General features: G+C 36.0%; 1 non-coding gene across 1 annotated transcript; it reads right to left on the bottom strand.

Moving 5' to 3' along the window:
• Window positions 1–5,359: 5,359 nt before the first annotated feature.
• Window positions 5,360–5,467, bottom strand: LOC148570852 (small nucleolar RNA R71). Its single transcript, XR_015880384.1, has one exon. It is a non-coding gene; the product is annotated as a small nucleolar RNA R71 (small nucleolar RNA).
• Window positions 5,468–6,517: the final 1,050 nt, after the last annotated feature.

The raw sequence follows: 6,517 nt of genomic DNA, 5'->3' as shown, positions 1-6,517 counted from the left end.
CCATGGCATCGCCACAACACTTCTTGCCCTTCCTCTTATGAAATACACCTCCTCAAGATTCCATAAACACCCTTTTTCAATAAGTAGTGCTCATCCCAGATGTAGTTCTTAGCATCATTGAGTAGCTTCCTCCTCATGTACTTATTGATGTTGGTGGGTAGCTCCCCAATAGCCTTGAAGTTGGCTATATCAGCAAACCAAGGACTTTCTTGAATCATCATCAACTGCTCATCAGGGAAGCTTTCATTCACTTCAAATTATTGTGCTTTATTTTCTCTATGTGGATTCTTGATAGGTGGTCAGCCACCTTGTTCTCTGCTCCACTTCTATCTTTTATCTGTATGTTGAACTCTTGAAGTAGCAAAATCCATCTTATCAACCTAGGCTTGGATTCTTCGTTAGTCAGCAAATATTTGAGGGTTGCATGATCAGTGAAAATAGTAACTTTAGAGCCAATAAGATATGATCTAAACTTATCAAATGCAAAGACTATGGCAAGAAGTTCCTTCTCTGTAGTGGTGTAATTCCTTTGATTCTCATTGAGGATTTTGCTAGCATAGTAAATGACATGCACCAACTTATCTCTCCTCTATCCTAAAACAACACCAACAGCAAAATCTGATGCATCACACATCAACTCAAAAGGTAAATCCCAGCAAGGTGGTGCTATGATAGGTGCAGAGGAAAGTCTATTTTTAAGCTCATCAAAGGCTAGCATGCATTCTCTATCAAAGATAAAAGGTACATTAGAGACAAGCAAGTTACTTAAAGGTTTGGCAATCTTTGAAAAATCTCTAATGAACCTTCTATAAAAGCCAGCATGTCCTAGAAAGCTTCTAATTGCTTTGACATTGCAAGGTGGGGGTAACTTTTCAATCACCTCCACCTTGGCCTTGTCCACCTCTATGCCTCTTTTGGAGATCTTATGACCAAGAACCACCCCCTCTGTAACCATAAAGTAGCACTTCTCCCAATTCAAAACGAGGTTGGTTTCTTGGCATCTCTTTAGAACCAAGGCCAAGTGGTGTAAGCATTTAGAATATGAATCACCAAATACATAAAAGTCATCCATAAACACCTCAATGAATCTTTTAATCATGTTTGAAAATATGGAGAGCATGCACCTTTGGAATGTTGCAGGTGCATTGCACAATCCAAAGGGCATCCTCCTATAAGCAAAGATATCATAGGGACAAGTAAATGAGGTTTTCTCTAGGTACTTGGGGTCTACAAGTATTTGGTTGTAACCAGAATAACTGATGAGCGGATAATTTATACGCTTTTTGGCATTGTTTTTACATTATTTTCAGAATGATTTAGTTAGTTTTTAGTATATTTTTATTAGTTTTTAAATAAAAATCACATTTCTGGACTTTACTATGAGTTTGTATGTTTTTCTATGATTTCAAGTATTTTCTGGCTGAAATTGAGGTACTTGAGCAAAAATCAGATTCAAAGGTTGAAGAAGGACTGCAGATGCTGTTGGATTCTGACCTCCCTGCACTCAAAGTGGATTTTCTGGAGCTACAGAACTCCAAATGGTGCACTCTCAATTGCGTTGGAAAGCAGATATCCAGGGCTTTCCATCAATATATAATAGTCCATACTTTGCCCGAGTTTAGATGACGCAAACTGGCGTTCAACGCCAGCTTCCTGCCATATTCTGGAGTTAAACGACAAAAACAGGTTGCAAAGTGGAGTTAAACGCCAGAAACAGGTTACAAACTGGCGTTCAACTCCAAGAGAAGCCTCTACACGTGTAAAGCTCAATGTTCAGCCCAAGCACACACCAAGTGGACCCCGGAAGTGGATTTCTGCATCATTTACTTATTTTTGTAACCCTAGTAACTAGTTTATTATAAATAGAACTTTTTACTATTGTATTTTGAGAGATCTTTTGATCATCTCTGGACGTTTAGTTCTTAGATCATGGAGGCTGGCCACTAGGCCATGCCTGGACCTCTATCACTTATGTATTTTCAACGGTAGAGTTTCTACACACCATAGATTAAGGTGTGGAGCTCTGCTGTTCCTCATGAATTAATACAAAGTACTATTGTTTTTCTATTTAATTCAAGCTTATTCCGATTCTAAGATATTCATTCGCACCTCAATATGAATGTGATGATCGTGACACTCATCATCATTCCCAACCTATGAACGCGTGCCTGACAACCACTTCCGTTCTACCTTAGATTGAATGAGTATCTCTGGGATTCCTTAATCAGAGTCTTCGTGGTATAAGTTAGAATCCATGGACGGCCATTCTTGAGATCCAGAAAGTCTAAACCTTGTCTGTGGTATTTTGAGTAGGATCTGGGAAGGGATGGCTGCGACGAGCTTCAAACTCGCGAGTGCTGGGCGTAGTGACAGACGCAAAAGGATCAATGGATCCTATTCCAGCATGATCGAGAACCGATAGATGATTAGCCATGCAGTGACAGCGCATTGGACCATTTTCACTGAGAGGACAGGATGTAGCCATTGACAACGGTGATGCCTAACATACAGCTTGCCATAGAAAGGAGTATGAAGGATTGGATGAAAGCAGTAGGAAAGCGGAGATTCAGAAGGAACTAAGCACCTCTATACGCTTATCTAAAATTCTCACCAATGAATTACATAAGTATCTCTATCTTTATTTTACGTTTTATTTATCTTTTAATTATTAAAACTCTATAACCATTTGAATCTGCCTGACTGAGATTTACAAGGTGACCATAGCTTGCTTCAAGCCGACAATCTCCGTGGGATCGACCCTTACTCACGTAAGGTTTATTACTTGGACGACCCAGTGCACTTGCTGGTTAGTTGTGCGAAGTTGTGAAAAAGTGTGATTCACGTTGAGAGCACCAAGCCTTTGGCGCCATTGTTGATGATCACAATTTCGTGCACCAAGTTTTTGGCGCCGTTGCCGGGGATTGTTCGAGTTTGGACAACTGACGGTTCATTTTGTTGCTCAGATTAGGTAAATTTATTTTAATTTTAAGCTTTTTATTTTTATTATTCTTAATTTAAAAAAAATAATAAAAATAAATATTTTCAAAAATATATTTTTCTTCAGAATTTTTAAGAATGAATTCTAGTGTTTCATGAAGCATGTTGAAGCCTGGCTGGCTGTAAAGCCATGTCTAATTCATTTGGACTGGGGCTTCCACCTATTAGCATAGAATGAAGTTGGATAAAGTATCAGCTGTTGTATGCCTGATTTGTATGCTAAAGCTTGGCTGGCCATTGGCCATGTCTAGTGTTTTGGACCGGAGCTTTCACTGAAAGCTTGGCTGGCTAGTGAGCCATGTCTAATTCCTGGACTGGAGCTTTAGACTAATATTGCAAGATTCCTGGAATTCCTATTAAAAATTTTGAAATCCTTATTTTGCAAATTCCAATTAATTTTCGAAAAATACCAAAAATTTTAATAAAATCATAAAATCAAAAATAATTTGATGTTTCTTGTTTAAGTCTTGTGTCAGTTTTTAAATTTGGTGTCAATTGCATGTTTATCTCTTTCTTGCATTTTTCAAAAATCCATACATTGCATTCTTCATGATCTTCAAGTTGTTCTTAGTAAGTCTTCTTGTTTGATCTTTAAAATTTCTTGTTTTGTGTCTTTTCTTATTTTTCATATGCATTTTCAATTTGTTAGTGTCCATACATGAAAAGTTTTTAAGTTTGGTGTCTTGCATGTTTTTCTTTTTTAAAAATTTTTAAAAATAAATTCTTGGTGTTCATCTTGACATTCAAAGTGTTTTTGGTGTTCATCTTGACATTCATAGTGTTCTTGCATGCATCATTTATTTTGATCCAAAATTTTCATGCGTTGAGTCTTTTTGATGTTTTTCTCTCTCATCATTAAAATTCAAAAATAAAAAATATCTTTTCCTTTTTCACTCATAATTTTCGAAAATTTGACTTGACTTTTTCAAAACTTTTTAAAATTTAGTTGTTTCTTATGAGTCAAATCAAATTTTCAATTTAAAAATCCTATCCTTTTTCAAATCTTTTTCAAAAATCAAATCATTTTCAATTTTCTTCTTAATATTTTTGAAAATTTCAAAATTTATTTTCAAAATCTTTTTCTTATTTCTATTTCATATTTTCGAAATTAATGCTAACAATTAATGTGATTGATTCAAAAAAAATTTAGTTTGTTACTTGCCTAGTAAGAAAGGTTCAATCTTTAAACTCTAGAATCATATCTTTTTAGTTTCTTGTTAGTCAAGTAATCAACTTTAATTCTCAAAATCAAATCTTTTTAAATTTTTTTAAATCTTTTTTTCAAAATAAGTTTCAATCACATCTTTTTCAAAATCAATTTCAAAATCTTTTCTAACTTCTTTTCTAACTTCTTATCTTTTCAAATTGATTTTCAAATCTTTTTCAATTAATCTTATCTTTTTGTTTGATTCATATCTTTTTCAAAACTACCTAACTAACTCTCTCTCTCTAATTTTCGAAAATCCCTTCCCTTTTTTTTTAAAATTCATTTTTTATTAACTAATTGTTTTAAATTTTAATTTAATTTAATTTAATTTTTCTTTTTTAAAAATTTTCGAATTCTAACTAATTTTAAATTGAAAAAAAAAACCAAAAATATTTTTTTAATTTAATTTATTTAATTTTTGAATTCTCTCATCTCTCATCCCCTTCTGTTTATTTATTCATCTACTAACACTCCTCTTTCACCCAAGAATTCGAACTCATTCCTCTCCCTTGTGTTTGGATTCTTATCTTTTCCTTCCTCTATTATTCTCTTCTTATACTTACAAAAGGAATCTCTATACTGTGACATAGAGGATTCCATATTTTCTGTTCTCTTCTTTTTCATATGAGCAGGAACAAGGATAAGAACATTCTTGTTGAAGCTGATCCTGAACCTGAAAGGACTCTGAAGAGGAAGCTAAGGGAAGCTAAAGCACAACTCTCTAGAGAAAATCTGACAGAAATTTTCGAAAAAGAAGGAGACATGGCCGAAAATAATAACAATGCAAGGAATATGCTTGGTGACTTTACTGCACCAAATTCCAATTTACATGGAAGAAGCATCTCAATCCCTGCCATTGGAGCAAACAACTTTGAGCTGAAACCTCAATTAGTTTCTCTGATGCAACAGAACTGTAAGTTTTATGGACTTCCATCAGAAGATCCTTTTCAGTTCTTAACTGAATTCTTGCAGATCTGTGATACTGTTAAGACCAATGGGGTTGATCCCGAGGTCTACAGGCTTATGCTTTTCCCGTTTGCTGTAAGAGACAGAGCTAGAATATGGTTGGACTCTCAACCTAAAGATAGCCTGAACTCTTGGGATAAGCTGGTCACGGCTTTCTTAGCCAAGTTCTTTCCTCCTCAAAAGCTTAGCAAGCTTAGAGTGGATGTTCAAACCTTCAAATAGAAGGAAGGTGAATCCCTCTATGAAGCTTGGGAGAGATACAAGGAACTGACCAAAAAGTGTCCTTCTGACATGCTTTCAGAATGGACCATCCTGGATATATTCTATGATGGTCTGTCTGAATTATCTAAGATGTCATTGGACCATTCTGCAGGTGGATCCATTCACCTAAAGAAAATGCCTGCAGAAGCTCAAGAACTCATTGACATGCTTGTAAATAACCAGTTCATGTACACTTCTGAAAGGAATCCTGTGAATAATGGGACGCCTCAATGGAAGGGAGTTCTTGAAATTGATACTCTGAATGCTATATTGGCTCAGAATGAAATATTGACTCAGCAAGTCAATATGATCTCTCAGAGTCTAAATGGATTGAAGGAATCATCTAACAGTACTAAAGAGGCCTCTTCTGAAGAAAAAGCTTATGATCCTGAGAACCCTGCAATAGCAGAGGTGAATTACATGGGTGAAACCTATAGAAACACCTATAATCCCTCATGGAGAAATCATCCAAATTTCTCATGGAAGGATCAACAAAAGCCTCAACAAGGCTTTAATAATGGTGGAAGAAACAGGTTTAGCAATAGCAAGCCTTTTCCATCATCCACTCAGCAACAGACAGAGAATTCTGAGCAGAATCCATCTAGCTTAGCAAATATAGTCTCTAATCTATCTAAGGCCACTCTGAGTTTCATGAATGAAACAAGGTCCTCTATTAGAATTTTGGAGGCACAAGTGGGCCAGCTGAGTAAAAGAGTCACTGAAACTCCTCCTAGTACTCTCCCAAGCAATACAGAAGAGAATCCAAAAAGAGAGTGCAAGGCCATTACCTTACTTAGTGTGGCCGAACCCAAAGAGGAGAAGGAGGACGTGAATCCTAGTGAGGAAGACCTCCTGGGATGCTCAGTGACCAATAAAAAGTTTTTCTTTGAGGAACCAATGGAATCTGAGGCTCATCTAGAGACCATAGAGATTCCATTGAACCTCCTTCTGCCCTTCATGAGCTCTGATAAGTATTCTTCCTCTGAAGAGGATGAAGACATTACTGAAGAGCAAGTTGCTAAGTACCTTGGTGCAATCATGAAGCTGAATGCCAAATTATTTGGTAATGAGACTTGGGAAGATGAA

Source organism: Arachis ipaensis, chromosome B3, assembly GCF_059453495.1.
Source record: "Arachis ipaensis isolate K30076 ecotype BB chromosome B3, ASM5945349v1, whole genome shotgun sequence".
In the NCBI taxonomy this organism is placed as follows: Eukaryota; Viridiplantae; Streptophyta; class Magnoliopsida; order Fabales; family Fabaceae; genus Arachis; species Arachis ipaensis.
This window is presented reverse-complemented; position numbering and strand designations above follow the sequence as displayed.